The 15,997-nt window shown below is 38.3% G+C and overlaps 1 protein-coding gene across 3 annotated transcripts in view; it reads left to right on the top strand.

The window, feature by feature from the left end:
- tle5 (TLE family member 5, transcriptional modulator) overlaps positions 1-5,903 on the top strand; it is a 116,166-nt gene extending 110,263 nt beyond the window's left edge. For all 3 annotated transcript variants that reach the window (XM_061883204.1, XM_061883203.1, XM_061883202.1), the window contains one exon: positions 1-5,903. This exon is cut by the window's left edge. The gene's annotated coding sequence lies outside the window, so the exon portion shown is untranslated.
- The last annotated feature ends 10,094 nt before the right edge of the window (positions 5,904-15,997 follow it).

The raw sequence follows: 15,997 nt of genomic DNA, 5'->3' as shown, positions 1-15,997 counted from the left end.
ACACCAGGAAAATAATTGTAAACTTGCACCAGACTGGGAAGAGTGAATCTACAATAGGCAAGCAGCTTGGTGTGAAAAAATCAACTTTGGGGACAGTTATCCACTGAAAATCTCCCTCGATCTGGGGCTCCACGCAAGATCTCATCCCGTGGGGTCAAAATGATCATAAAAATGGTGAGCAAAAATCCCAGAACCTGCAGAGAGCTGGGGACAAAGTAACAAAAGTTACCATCAGTAACACACTACGCCGACAGGGAATCAAATCCTGCAGTGCCAGACGTGTCCCCCTGCTTAAACCAGTGCATGTCCAGGCCCGACTGAAGTTTGCCAGAGAGCACATGGATGATACAGCAGAGGATTGGGAGAATGTCATGTGATCGGATGAAACCAAAATAGAACTTTTGGGTATAAACTCAACTTGTCGTGTTTGGAGGGAGAAGAATACTGAGTTGCGTCCCAAGAACACCACTCCTACTTTGAAGCATGGGGGTGGAAACATCATGTTTTGGGGCTGTTTTTATGCTAAGGGGACAGGACGATTGATCCGTGTTAAGGAAAGAATGAATGGGTCCATGTATCGTGCGATTTTGAGCCAGCGAGAGCTTTGAATGGTTGACCAAATACTTATTTTCCACCATAATTTACAAATAAATTCTTTAAAATTCCTACAATGTGAATTCCTGGATTTTTTTTTTCACATTCTGTCTCTCACAGTTGAAGTGTACCTATGATGAAAATTACAGACCTCTGTCATCATTTTAAGTGGGAGAACTTGCACAATCTGTGGCTGACTAAATACTTTTTTGCCCCACTGTATGTATGTGTGTGTATATATATATATATATATAAACATATATATATATATATATATATATACATACATATACATTTATATATACATATGAATGCAAAACCGCTTTTATGGAAACTAAATAGAGCAGAAAACAATGTGAAATGTATTTAAATAATGAATAAATACATATTTAACCTCACTTTTCCTCATTTGAAAGCGCCGCGTACTAAAAGCTGAGGTTTGACTGCAGAAAAAAACATACTAAAGTGATGACACAGCATGTTGAATGCAGCGCACACTATTATGTGGCGATGGTGTTTCCTACTTCCTGCTGTTCCGGAATGCGGTGGTCATTTTTGAAATATATCAAACACAGTGAAGTATTTCTGCAAACTTTGTCTTTCTTTTGCAAGTATTAGTAATAACTTACCGCAGTATAACTGTAATAATATCTTTAATGTACCAGAAAATCTACTTTTTCTCCCTGAGGCACACTCTGAAAGGTTACTGAGGACTAGTGTGTGTGCCTTTTCACGCCCAACACTCACTCCCAAGTGTGCAGAAAGGCAAGTACTGTACTGTACTGTACTTTACTGTACTGCTGACTCATGTATTTTACTCAACACGACAGAAGATGGCGCTGTCTCGTTATCTGATGACAGGATGCCTTTACCGTAGATTTTATGGTAAAAACAACTGGTATTATACCTTAGTCCCCAGAATTTTACGGTAAAAAAGTGGTATTGTTTTTTAATTTACAGTAAGGCACTGTAAAAACGACTATATTTTACAGTAAAAGATTTTTCTCGCACAAATAACAATGGTCGCCTTATTTCATTAACAGTAATTTGGCATAAAAAGAAAACACAGTAAAGTTTATTGTAAAATCCATTTTGACGACAAAAAAAACATTTAGATTTTTTTTTTTACATTTACAGTAATGCACTGTCAAAAAAAAAATTATAAAATGGCTTTAGATTTTACGGTAAACAAGAATTGACAGCTCAGTCGCCAGAATTTTACTGTAAAAATAAAACTGGGTACCATTTTTATATTCACAGTCATGCACTGTAAAAAAAAATGGCCATAAAAAAGAAAAAAACCTGGCACTTTAGTCGCCAGTTTTCCTCTAAGAATACAAGTTTTTCCATTTACAGTAATACACTGTAGAAATAAGGACTAGATTTTACGGTAAAAAAAACAAAAACTGGCAGCTCAGTCTCCAGACTTTAACCTTAAAAATAAAAATTTTACCATTATTGTATTTTTTGGGTGTAAAAACACTACATTTTACAGTAAAACAACTGGTCACTAAGTTGCTAGATTTTTCCCGTAAAAAAAACTTTTATTTATTTACTGTTTTTGCATTTACAGTAATGCACTGTAAAAAAAAAAAAAAAACGACTGTAGATTTGATGGAAAAAACTGGCAGATCATTTTCATGAATTTTACTGTAAAAATAAAAGTGATGCTGTTTTTGCATTTACAGTAATGCACTGTAAAAACAAGGACTGTAGAGTTTACAGTAAAGAAAAATGGCCATTTAGTTGTCAGAATTTTACTGTAAAAGAATGGTGTCATAATTAAATTTACAATCAATTTTTCGCCAAAAAAAAAACGTTTTAAACTGAACTGTAAATGAATCTGTAGCTAAGCTGCTTGAATTGTTTTGCATTTAAAGTCATGCACCGTAAAAACAAGGACCCTAAATTTTACCAGGAAAAAAACTGGCGTCTCAATTGCCAGATTTTTACCGTAAAAAATAAAAGCGGTGCTTTTTCTTCCATGCACTGTAAAACATGAACTTTAGATTTTACAGTAAAAAAAAAAGAAAAAAGCTGGTAGCTAAGTTGCCAGATTTTTCTGTAAAAGTAAAATGTGTGCATTTACAGCAGTGCACTGTAAAAACATTTTAATTGAAAACATGGCGGCTCAGATGTCAGAATTTTCCTGTAAAAATAAAAGTGGTACCATTTTACTGTAAAACTAAGGACTGTAGATTTTACAGCTAAAAGAAAAAACAACAAAAATAGCAGCTTGGTTGCCAGAGTTTTACTGTAAAAATGACAGTGGCTCATTTTATGTACTCACAATAATGTTGTGTAAAACTTCATATATTTTACCGTAAAATTCTGCTGACTGGACGGACTTTTTTTACTCTAAAATTCTCTTTGTTTGTTTTTTAACAGTGTAAAGAATTGTCTTTTTACTCCTTAATCCTGCGTGGAAAAGGGCGAGAATTGACAGGTGAAAAGCACCTTAAAGGCCTACTGAAATGAGATATTCTTATTTAAACGGGGATAGCAGGTCCATTCTATGTGTCATACTTGATCATTTCGCGATATTGCCATATTTTTGCTGAAAGGATTTAGTAGAGAACATCGACGATAAAGTTTGCAACTTTTGGTCGCTGATAAAAAAGCCTTGCCTGTACCGGAAGTAGCAGACGATGTGCGCGTGATGTCACGGGTTGTCGAGCTGTTCACATCTGAACATTGTTTATAATCTTAGCCTCAAGCAGCAAGAGCTATTCGGACCGAGAAAGCGACAATTTCTCCATTAATTTGAGCGAGGGTGAAATATTTGTGGATGAGGAAAGTTAGAGTGAAGCACAAAAAAAATTAAACCCGACGGCTCCTGGCGGCGGCAGTGTGAGTGTTTCAAATGTAATTAGACACATTTACTAGGATAATTCTGGGAGATCCCTTATCTTCCTAATAGTTTAATAGTGTTTTAGTGAGATCGTAAAGTTATACCTGAAAGTCGGATGGCTGCGGTGAACGCTCTCAGAGAAACCGAGGAGCCAAGCTCACAGCTGCCTTTTTTGACTGCTGCTGCAGGAGGTCCCATAATCCACTGATGTCTCCGGTAAAAGTCGACTTATTTTTTACAATTTTCCCATCCAAAAACTTGCTGGTTGACGTAGACAAACATGTTCGCCTGACCGCTCTGTGTTAAAGCTTCACAACAAATAAACAGAGGCTGCTAAAGGCAGCTGCAATCCACCGCTTTCCACCAACAGCATTCTTATTTGACGTCTCCATTACTATTTGAAGAAATTGCAAAAGATTCAGCAACACAGATGTCCAAAATACAGTGTAATTGTGCGATGAAAAGAGAGCTAAAATGTCGCCTCCAACCAATAACGTCACAAACACATAAGCGTCATCATTTCGCGACGTTTTCAACAGGACACTTTGCGGTAAATTTAAAATTGTAATTTAGTAAACTAAACCGGCTGTATTGGCATGTGTTGCAATGTTAATATTTCATCATTGATATATAAACTATCAGACTGTGTGGTCGCTAGTAGTGGCTTTCAGTAGGCCTTTAAAGGCAAAAAAGCCAACTGAGAGGAAGGCTGAAACTCTTAAAGGCCTACTGAAATGAGATGTTCTTATTTAAACGGGGATAGCAGGTCCATTCTATGTGTCATACTTGATCATTTCGCGATATTGCCATATTTTTGCTGAAAGGATTTAGTAGAGAACATCCACAATAAAGTTCGCAACTTTCGGTGCTAACAGAAAAGCCCTGCCTTTACCGGAAGTCGCAGACGATGACGTCACATGTTGATGGCTCCTCACATCTTCACATTGTTTCTAATGGGAGCCTCCAACAAAAACAGCTATTCGGACCGAGAAAACGACAATTTCCCCATTAATTTGAGCAAGGATGAAAGATTCGTGTTTGAGGATATTGATAACGACGGACTAGAAAAAAAAAACGCGATTGCATTGGGACGGATTCAGATGTTTTTAGACACATTTACTAGGATAATTCTGGGAAATCCCTTATCTTTCTATTGTGTTACTAGTGTTTTAGTGAGTTTAATAGTACCTGATAGTCGGAGGGGTTTGTCGACAGGAGTGTCTCAGGGAAGTCGACGTCAGCTTTATGGACGACACAAGCTCAGCAGATCTCCGGTAAGAAGCGACTTTTTACCACAATTTTCTCACCGAAACCTGCTGGTTGACATTCGGTCGGGATCCATGTCCGCTGTGATCCATGGTAAAGTTTCACCTCCAGGAATTTTAAACAAGGAATCACCGTGTGTTTGTGTGGCTAAAGGCTAAAGCTTCCCAACTCCATCTTTCTACTTTGACTTCTCCATTATTAATTGAGAAAATTGCAAAAGATTCAGCAACACCGATGTCCAAAATACTGTGTAATGATGCCGTTAAAGCAGACGACTTTTAGCTGTGTGTGTGTGCAGCGCTCATATTTCCTAACAGCCCGTGACGCGACGTTTTCAAGAAAAAACTCCCGGGAAATTTAAAATTGCAATTTAGTAAACTAAAAAGGCCGTATTGGCATGTGTTGCAACAATGTTAATATTTCATCATTGATATATATTTACTTTTAGACTGCGTGGTGGCTAGTAGTGGGTTTCAGTAGGCCTTTAAACCTGCTTTTATTGTTTGGGCGGAGGCTGCATGTAGTTGTGCGTGTTGTCCAGCAGAGGGCAGCAAAGAAAAGGAGGACACGTGATTCCCTGCCTGTGCTGACGTGGTATTGACCAGTAAGAAGGTATCAATGCATGCTTCTCTCCAATAACTTACTTCTTTTGTTTCTTGATGACATTTTTATATAAAATATATATATATAAAAGTATTAAAAAAAATAAGAATATTATTCTGTGTTGATATAAATTAGAGAATGACATAGCGGCATCTGACAATATGTATTTGTTCTATACAGTAAGTATACACATAGAGAGCTTTATATGTATTGGCTGCATCCTCTTTGTCTTCTTTTGGGTCATTCTTGTGCTCTTACTGATGTGACGTCAGAGAGGGGGCGCGGCTTCTCGCCCCCTAACCCCGCCCCCTTCCCCCCACCTCTCACCCAATAGCGTGAAGCCTTGTAAACTCTGTAAAGGTCTTTTCTTTTCTAAATACTTTTGTGCATTCTGATGTAAAAGCCGAGAGTGACATTGTTGTGTGTCTGAAATCATAAAAACTGCATTTACAGGGATGATAATACTAAAATTAAAAAAAAGAAGCAAACTTTCAAAAGGTCAAAACCGACATGTATGTGAAATATGTTGTGCAGTAAGGAAGAAGGACTTCTGGTGCCTTACAAATAAAGTCAATCATACTGAGAAGAAGCATTTCTTGTCGTTGCTGATGAAAGAGTTTGCCGCCCCAAAAATATTATACAATATTTCATACTCCACATGTGTTTGCTTAACAGCGTTTTGTTGCCAAAGCAAAAGTACAAATGAAATACTAACAACAGGTCAAATCTTATGATTTGCTAGAAGTTTATTTTGTGTGCCAACAACTAATAATAATGTTCAACTTTTGGAGTCAACATCATGAGCGACTGTGGGGGGGAAAGGATTTAAAAAAAAAATGCTGACATGACCTTTGACCTCAGCTGGCATCTTGGACCTTTTTAAGAAATATTGTTATGTTTTTCATTAAACAAAAGTGGCATTTTTATTCATTTGTATTTTACAACAGTTTAATACAGAGATTGTTTTTGAAGTGGTATTTTACAAATTAAAAAGTATAATATGTTTGTACATATATATATATATATATACATACATATACAGTATATGTATTTCATATTTAGTTTTTACAAAAAAAATGCATTTGTTACAAAAATTTAAGGGTCCAAGTGTATTTTAGCATATAATATATACATGTAAATCAAGCATATACATATATATATATATATATATATATATATATATATATATATATATATATATATATATATACAGTATATATATATATATATATATATATATATATATAAAACCCTTGTATTATATTAATATATATATATTTATATGTATATGTGTATGTGAATATACATATGTATGTATATGTATATATATACGTATATATGTATAGAAATATACATGTACATATTGTGTATATATGTATGTATATATATTTGTATATATGTATGTATACATATCTGTGTATGTAAATATATATATATGTATATATACGTATATATGTATATATATGTGTACATATATATGTATATACTGTGCATATATATGCATATACATGTGTATAAATGTATATATTGTGCATATATATACACATATATGTATATATTGTGTATATATACACATATTTATATATATATGTATGTATATATACATACATACATGTATATATACATACACACACACACATATACATATATGTATATTTGAGAAATACAAATAAGTAATACAAATGTACATTTCATTGTGACGTCAAGATACAAAAGCACAACAAAGCTGACAGTCAAGAAAATAACATTTATTAATATTACTTGAATGCAATTTTTTTTATATTTGAATATAAGTTTTTGCCATCATTTGAATATAATGTATTGCTATGTCATGTAGCTGAGATAGGCACCAACGACCCCAAAGGGAATACGCGGTAGGAAATGGATGGATGGTATTGCTACATCAGTGAAAGCTGCAGGTGGTGTACTTCCACTTACATCCACCAGGAGGAGATGTTGCTTCACGTGTCTTCATAAAGTGCAAACACTATCCATCACGAGTGTGTAATATTTACAGTACACCTGACCTCACCGACATGGATGTAAATATATGACGTCAATCACACATCTTCATGGTCATCCCTCCTCATTACTCACTCGTCACTCCTTCATTACGTGCGTGCGCGTGCGCGTGCGTGAATGTGTGTGTGTGTAATAGGGATGCTCCCATAGATGCATTATGGGAAAACGTCTCTTGGCCTGCTTGTCTAATCTCCCAGTCTGTGCGCGTGCATGTGTGCGTGTGTACATATCCCCATAGCACCCTCGCTGCGGGTGCGTGTGCGCGTGCGTGAGTGCAGCAGCTGCTTCTCTCTCTCTCTCTCTCTCTCTCTCTCTCTCTCTCTTTCATACCATATCAAATACAACACTGTAAGTCAACATACAATAAAATGTGGCTTCTTACCATACTACAACATACCATACCATGACATACCATACTATGTATGGTATGTCATGGTATTTTGATAAAAATCATGTCTCAAATGTAGTATTTCATGAGTAAGGCGTGCAATAAACGGGATAACGTCGAGTGAGTTGTATGTTGTGGACAATGCTTACCTGTGTGTGGATTTCGGGGTGATTAGACTGTAAAAAACTTAAGATGTGACTTTAAGGTTTTACTACTTACGTATAAAATACTACACGGTCTAGCTCCATCCTATCTTGCCGATTGTATTGTACCATATGTCCCGGCAAGAAATCGACGTTCAAAAGACTCCGGCTTATTAGTGATTCTTAGAGCCCAAAAAAAGTCTGCGGGCTATAGAGCGTTTTCCGTTCGGGCTCCAGTACTCTGGAATGCCCTCCCGGTAAAAGTTTGAGATGCCACCTCAGTAGAAGCATTTAAGTCTCACCTTAAAACTCATTTGTATACTCTAGCCTTTAAATAGACTCCCTTTTTAGACCAGTTGATCTGCCGTTTCTTTTCTTTTTCTCCTATGTCCCATTCTCCCTTGTGGAGGGGGTCCGGTCCGGTGGCCATGTACTGCTCGCCTGTGTATCGGCTGGGGACATCTCTGTGCTGCTGATCCGCCTCCGCTTGGGATGGTTTCCTGCTGGCTCCGCTGTGAACGGGACTCTCGCTGCTGTGTTGGATCCTCTTTGGACTGGACTCTCGCGACTGTGTTGGATCCATTATGGATTGAACTTTCACAGTATCATGTTGGACCCACTCGACATCCATTGCTTTCCTCCTCTCCAAGGTTCTCATAGTCATCATTGTCACCGATGTCCCACTGGGTGTGAGTTTTCCTTGCCCTTATGTGGGCCTACCGAGGATGTGGTAGTGGTTTGTGCAGCCCTTTGAGACACTAGTGATTTAGGGCTATATAAGTAAACATTGATTGATTGATTGATTAAATGTCGCTTCAAGTTTGTCGGGTTTTTCCCCGTAATCGTCGCGCTGCATTTCTTACACTGCGTCTTGTTATTTTTGACGTCAAATATAACATTTCCCCATATGTCCTCTCTCCTCTTCCTCCCCGCCGTTGACATGTTGTCTTCCGCAGTCTCAAACGCAAACTACGTTTACGTAACTTCCTGACCACGTCGCTCTGATTGGTTCTCTTCCCAGCTCCTCCCGCCTCTTCCTAACGAAATGAGTTCCGATTGGATCTCGTCTTTGGCTGACATTTCCGTCTCGTTTTTATTCGTCAATACACCTCGTCATCGTCTTAGTCCACGTAAATTATTTTTTATTTAGTTATTGTCTCGTTTTAGTCAGAAAAAAAAGGTCGTTGACGATAGCTACGACAAAAATTTTTCGTCAACAAGATTAACACTGATTGTGGTAATAAGTCGCCTCTTACCGGAGACATCAGCGGAGCTTCCATCCTGCTGCAGCTGCCGTGACTTCCCTCAGAGACTCTGGCGTCAACACGCTTGTGGCCACACCCCTCCGACTTTCAGGTACCATATAATCTCACTAAAACACTAGTAACAAAATGAGCATATAAGGGATTTTCCAGAATTATCCTAGTAAATGTGTCTAATAACATTTGAATCGCTCCCACTACCCTTAACTGTCGTTCCTCCTGCAGCTGTCAAAGAGGCAGCTGCGACTTTCTTGGCTCCTCCATGGCTTCCCTCAGAGACACTGGCGGTCACCACACCCCTCCGAATTTTAAGGGGTGACTAATCTCACTAAAACTTCCTTACCACGTCGCTCTGATTGGTTCTCTTCCCAACTCCTCCCGTCTCTTCCTAACGAAATGAGTTCCCATTGGATCTCGTCTCTGGCAGACATTTCCGTCTCGTTTTTATTGGTTGACGAATATGTCAATACACCTCGCCATTGTCTTAGTCCACGTAAATGATTTTTTATTTAGTTATTGTCTCGTTTTAGTCGGAAAAAAAAGGTCGTTGACGATAACTACGACAAAAATTTTTCGTCAACAAGATTAACGCTGATTGTGGTAATAAGTCGCCTCTTACCGGAGACATCAGCGGAGCTTCCATCCTGCTGCAGCTGCCGTGACTTCCCTCAGAGACTCTGGCGTCAACATACCCGTGGCCACACCCCTCCGACTTTCAGGTACTATTTAATCTCACTAAAACACTAGTAACACAATGAGCATATAAGGGATTTTCCAGAATTATCCTAGTAAATGTGTCTAATAACATTTGAATCGCTCCCACTACCCTTAACTGTCGTTCCTCCTGCAGCTGTCAAAGAGGCAGCTGCGACTTTCTTGGCTCCTCCATGGCTTCCCTCAGAGACACTGGCGGTCACCACCCCCCTCCGACTTTCAGGTGTGACTTATCTCACTAAAACACTAGTAACACAATAAGCAGATAAGGGATTTTCCAGAATTATCCTATGTGGAGTTTTCTCTCTTCTTCTGACCACAGTATCACACAGCTCAGGATACAAGTTTGACACAGTCTTTAGTACATCTTTTACTTTACACAATTGTCCGTCTGTCCAGCTTTTCAGCTGTCTCTTGTTCGTCTCTGTGCGTCTGTCCTGCGTCCTCATGCCTCTCTATCTTTCACGGTCTCCAGCGCTGCTAATAAAGGGGAACAGGTGATTAGATCACTCGTTCCAGCTGAGGTATCCACTCACCTGTTGGCTGCTTCATGTCCGGCCCCTGCACACAACCCCGCCCGCAGGGGACGCGTGGAACACGCCCCTCTCCACATCCTAGTAAATGTGTCTAAAAACATCTGAATTGCTACTACCCTCGTCTTTTTTTTTTTTGTAATCCTTCACTCTAAATTTCCTCATCCACGAATCTTTCATCCTCGCTCAAATTAATGGGGAAATTGTCGCTTTCTCGGTCCGAATAGCTCTGGCTGCTGTTGGCTATGATTATAAACAATGTTCAGATGTGAGGAGCTCCACAACCCGTGACGTCACACACACATCGTCTGCTACTTCCGGTACAGGCAAGGCTTTTTTATTAGCGCTTAAAAGTTGCAAACTTTATCATCGATGTTCTCTACTAAATCCTTTCAGCAAAAATATGGCAATATCGCGAAATGATGAAGTATGACACATAGAATGGAGCTGCTATCCCCGTTTGAATAAGAACATCTCATTTCAGTAGGCCTTTAAAGGCCCAGTAAGTAAGAGTCATGAGGGTTTTTAAAATGGCCAACTTGAAGAAGAAAGTAGAATCCAGGTCAACACGTGACATAAAGACTTTGGCACTTTTCAAAAAGACCTTAAAGCTACAGCGACGACTTAGTGACTTTTGTCAATTACACAAAATAGTTAATAGTGTGGCCTGAAGCGAACGCTGATGATGATTTGCTGGGCGACAACAATGACATAGTCTTGCTTTAAAGGAGGATTGGACTACTTCTAACCAGCCTGGACTGGGCAGCGAGGAGATGAGGCGCGTGAGTACCATCACCACGTCTGCATTGCTCAAAAGTCCTGCTCTGACCTAAGAAACAGCAAACATGGAACGTGGCCAACATTTTGGGACAAACACGCAACTTTGACAGCAGTGCTGGGAGAACATTCCACGCTCGCTAATACTGTGTGTGTGTGTGTGTGTGTGTGTGTGTGTGTGTGTGTGTGTGTGTGTGTGTGTGTGTGTGTGTGTGTGTGTGTGTGTGTCCAGGCTGCAGTGGTAAGCAAAGTGGTGATCAGCCAACTTGGCACAAGGCAGTTGTGCGACTAATTGGAAATGAGGCAGGCTGCACAAAATGCATTCACTGCTTGTGGGTCACACACACACACACACACACACACACACACACACACACACCATACTTGCCAACCTTGAGACCTCCGATTTCGGGGGGTGTGGTTGGGGGCGTGGTTAGTGAATTGTGAAGTGAATTATATTTATATAGCGCTTTTCTCTAGTGACTCAAAGCGCTTTACATAGTGACACCCAATATCTAAGTTACATTTAAAGCAGTGTGGGTGGCACTGGGAGCAGGTGGGTAAAGTGTCTTGCCCAAGGACACAACGGCAGTAACTAGGATGGCGGAAGCGGGAATCGAACCTGCAACCCTCAAGTTGCTGGCACGGCCACTCTACCAACCGAGCTATACCGGTTGGTAGGGGAGGAGTATATTTACAGCTGTTGTGTGTGCAGTTGTGCACTGCACTCTCTAAAAGCCGTAGATGTTATTGTCACATATGCATGATTGATTGATTGACACTTTTTTTAGTAGATTGCACAGTACAGTACATATTCCGTACAATTGACCACTAAATGGTAACACCCGAATACGTTTTTCAACTTGTTTAATTCATGGTACAAATATATACTATCAACATAATACAGTCATCACACAAGTTAATCATCATAGTATATACATTGAATTATTTACATTATTTACAATCCGGGGAGATGGGATGTGAGTGGAGGAGGGTATTAGTAAAGGGTTGAAGTTGCCTGGAGGTGTTGTGCTGCATGTACAGTAGATGGCAGTATTGTCCTGTTTAAGAGTGTCACAACATTGCTGTTTACGGCAGACGAACTGCTTTACGGTAGATGAAAACGTGACTGCTGTTGTTGTGTGTTGTTACCGCGCTGGGAGGACGTTAATGAAACTGCCTAACAATAAACCCACATGAGAAACCAAGAACTCGCCCTCGATCATTCTACGCTGTTTATATTGTGGGAAAGCGGACGTGAAAACAAGCTGTCCTCACTCAGGTCCGCATGGAGCTGGAGGGGGCGTGGCCTTCAGCTCCGACTGAATTTCGGGAGATTTTCGGGAGAAAATTTGTCCCGGGAGGTTTTCGGGAGAGGCGCTGAATTTCGTGAGTCTCCTGGAAAATCCGGAAGGGTTGGCAAGTATGATACAAACACACACACACACACACACACACACACACACACACACACACACACACACACACACACACACACGCACGAACATGTTTGGGGATGCAAAAGAGCCCCGCTCATAAAAGTGTTAAAAATAAGTATTTTTAAAAAAATATATATTTTAACGCTCAAGTTTCTATAGATTAACTTCAGATCCATCCGCCGATTATAAGTTTTTTTTGTTGTTGTTTTATTCCCTTTTTTGTCAAAGAAAATATAGTGTTATACATAACAATTACACAAAATATGTAATTATGACCCCCCCAAACCCTCCAGATAAATAAATACATTAAAAAGTGGAATATCTAATGTGAAGTAATTGGAGTCTATCATTCATAACAACATTGATTTTCCTTATTTATTATTTTTTGAGCAGTGACTATTTAAAAAAACAACAACAACACTAAAATTCTCAGGGATCCAAAAGGGCCCCAAAAGTGTTTCACTTAATCGTTTTGGGGCTTTAGATCAACTTCAGATCCATCGTTCATTTGCTAGTTTTTATTATTTTTACATGTTTTTTTTCTCTTTGGTTTCGTCCTTTTTTGTCAAAGAAAACTTTGTTTTTGTATAGCAACAACAAAATATGAAACATTTTTTGAGCAATGACAGTATTCAAAAAAATCCCACTAACATGTTTGGGGATGCAAAAGAAGCATAAAAGTGTTAAAAATAAGTCTTTTTAAAAAAAACAATTTTCTTTTAACGCTCAAGTTTCTATAGATTAACTTCAGATCTATCCGCTGATTATAAGTTTGTGTTGTTGTTGTTTTATTCCCTTTTTGTCAAAGAAAATATAGTTTTATACATAACAAACACAAAAAAAATGCAATTATGACCCCCCCCCCCCTCCAGATAAATAAATACATTAAAAAGTGGAATATTTAATGTGAAGTAATTGGAGTCTATAATTCATAACAACATTGATTTTCCTTATTTATTATTTTTTGAGCAGTGACTATTTAAAAAAAACAAAAAAAAACTAAAATTCTCAGTGATCCAAAAGGGCCCCAAAAGTGTTTCACTTAAACGTTTTGGGGATTTCGATCAACTTCAGATCCATCGTTCATTTACTAGTTTTTATTATTTTTACATGTTTTTTTCTCTTTGGTTTCGTCCTTTTTTGTCAAAGAAAACTTTGTTTTTGTATAGCAAACACAAAATATGAAAAAAAAATTTGAGCAATGACAGTATTCAAAAAAATCCCACTAACATGTTTGGGGATGCAAAAGACGCATAAAAGTGTTAAAAATAAGTCTTTTTTAAATTTTAACACTTAAGTTTCCATAGATTAACTTCAAATCTATCCGCCGATTATAATTTTTTTGTTGTTGTTGTTGTTTTATTCCCTTTTTGTCAAAGAAAATATAGTTTTATACATAACAAACACACAAAATATGTAATTATGACCCCCCCAACCCCTTCCAGATAAATAAATACATTAAAAAGTGGAATATTTAATGTGCAGTAATTGGAGTCTATCATTCATAACAACATTGATTTTCCTTATTTATTATTTTTTGAGCAGTGACTATTTAAAAAAAAATAAAAAAAATACTAAAATTCTCAGGGATCCAAAAGGGCCCCAAAAGTGGTTCACTTAAACGTTTTGGGGATTTCGATCAACTTCAGATCTATCGTTTATTTACTAGTTTTTATAATTTTTTCATGTTTTCTCTTTGGTGTTGTCCTTTTTTGTCAAAGAAAACTTTGTTTTTGTATAGCAAACACAAAATCTGAATTTTTTTTGGAGCAATGACAGTATTCAAAAAATTCCCACTAACATGTTTGGCGATGCAAAAGAGGCCCACTCATAAAAGTGTTAAAAATAAGTCTTTTTGTTGTCTTTTCACGCTCAAGTTTCTAAAGATTAACTTCAGATCTATCGTTCATTTACTAGTTTTTATTATTTTTTTCATGTTGTTTTCTCTTTGATTTTGTCCTTTTTTGTCAAAGAAAACTTTGTTTTTGTATAGCAAACACAAAATATGAAAACACTTTTTGAGCATTGACAGTATTAAAAAAAAATCCCACTAACATGTTTGGGGATGGAAAAGAGCCCCGCTCATAAAAGTGTTAAAAACAATCCATCCATCCATCCATTTTCTACCGCTTATTCCCTTTTGGGGTCGCGGGGGGCGCTGGCGCCTATCTCAGCTACAATCGGGCGGAAGGCGGGGTACACCCTGGACAAGTCCCCACCTCATCGCGGGGCCAACACAGATGTTAAAAACAAGTCTTTTAAAAAAATATATATATATATTTTAACGCTCAAGTTTCTATAGATTAACTTCAGATGTATCCGCCGATTATAGGTTTTTTTTGTTGTTGTTTTATTCCCTTTTTGTCAAAGAAAATATAGTTTTATACATAACAAACACACAAAAAAATGCAATTGTGACCCCCCCAACCCCCTCCAGATAAATAAATACATTAAAAAGTGGAATATTTGATGAGAAGTAATTGGACCCCTGAATGATTAAAACAATTCATAACAACAGTGATTTTGATTTATTATATTTTTTGGAGTAATGAGTTATAAAGAAGAAAAAAACAGACTGCGTAGCAGCTTTGCGTTTTTAGAGTCTTATTCTTGTTAATATTCCCCTGTCTGCTCTTTTGTTCCACTTTATGTTTATTCCCCCTTTTTAATAGTATTTTTATTGTAGTCCCAGACGCAGCTTCGTATGTTCGACAGTCAGCCTCGTTAGTAGGAAGTGTTTGTGTGCTAAATCATTGCAACTACAATACCCACAATCCCCTTCATCTCATCAAGTCCCCTCCCTTACTCAGCCGACAAATGCTTCCCCGCTACCATTGGCCAGCCTTTACAGTGACGTCAGACCCAACGTGGGGTACCCGCGATGGCTATTGGTCACAGCAGTTTTGCCTCCGTCCAATCAGCGCGGCAGGAGAGACTCCCGGCAAATAGTGCTTTTTTTTTTTTTAAGGTGGAACGTGGCATTAGCCGCAGCTTGGAGTGTGAGGCGAGGATGGACTCAATTGAGACGTAGAAGGTTCTGGAATGAGTCTTCACCTGCTTGTAATGGCCGCAGACAGGAAGTAGACGCAAGTGGAACGCTCCCGTTAACAGGTGACGTAGTTTTAATCGTCACTTTTGGTGCCAATGTATTCATTCTACGTGCTAGGTTGTTTTAGGAAGACATTAGAAAGTCTAAAAAAAAGTGCACTCATCTGAATTGACCATGAATTGATTAATGTGGACCCCGACTTAAAGGCCTACTGAAGTCAGATTTTCTTATTTAAGCGGGGATAGCAGGTCCATTCTATGTGTTCGCGATATTGCCATATTTTTCCTGAAAAGATTTAGTAGAGGACATCGACGATAAAGTTTGCAACTTTTGGTCGCTAATAAAAAAGCCTTGCC

The sequence above is a fragment of the Nerophis ophidion genome, linkage group LG22 (genome assembly GCF_033978795.1).
Source record: "Nerophis ophidion isolate RoL-2023_Sa linkage group LG22, RoL_Noph_v1.0, whole genome shotgun sequence".
Taxonomy (NCBI): domain Eukaryota; kingdom Metazoa; phylum Chordata; class Actinopteri; order Syngnathiformes; family Syngnathidae; genus Nerophis; species Nerophis ophidion.
The sequence above is the reverse complement of the archived record's forward strand: the minus strand, read 5'-3'. Positions and strand labels throughout refer to the sequence as shown.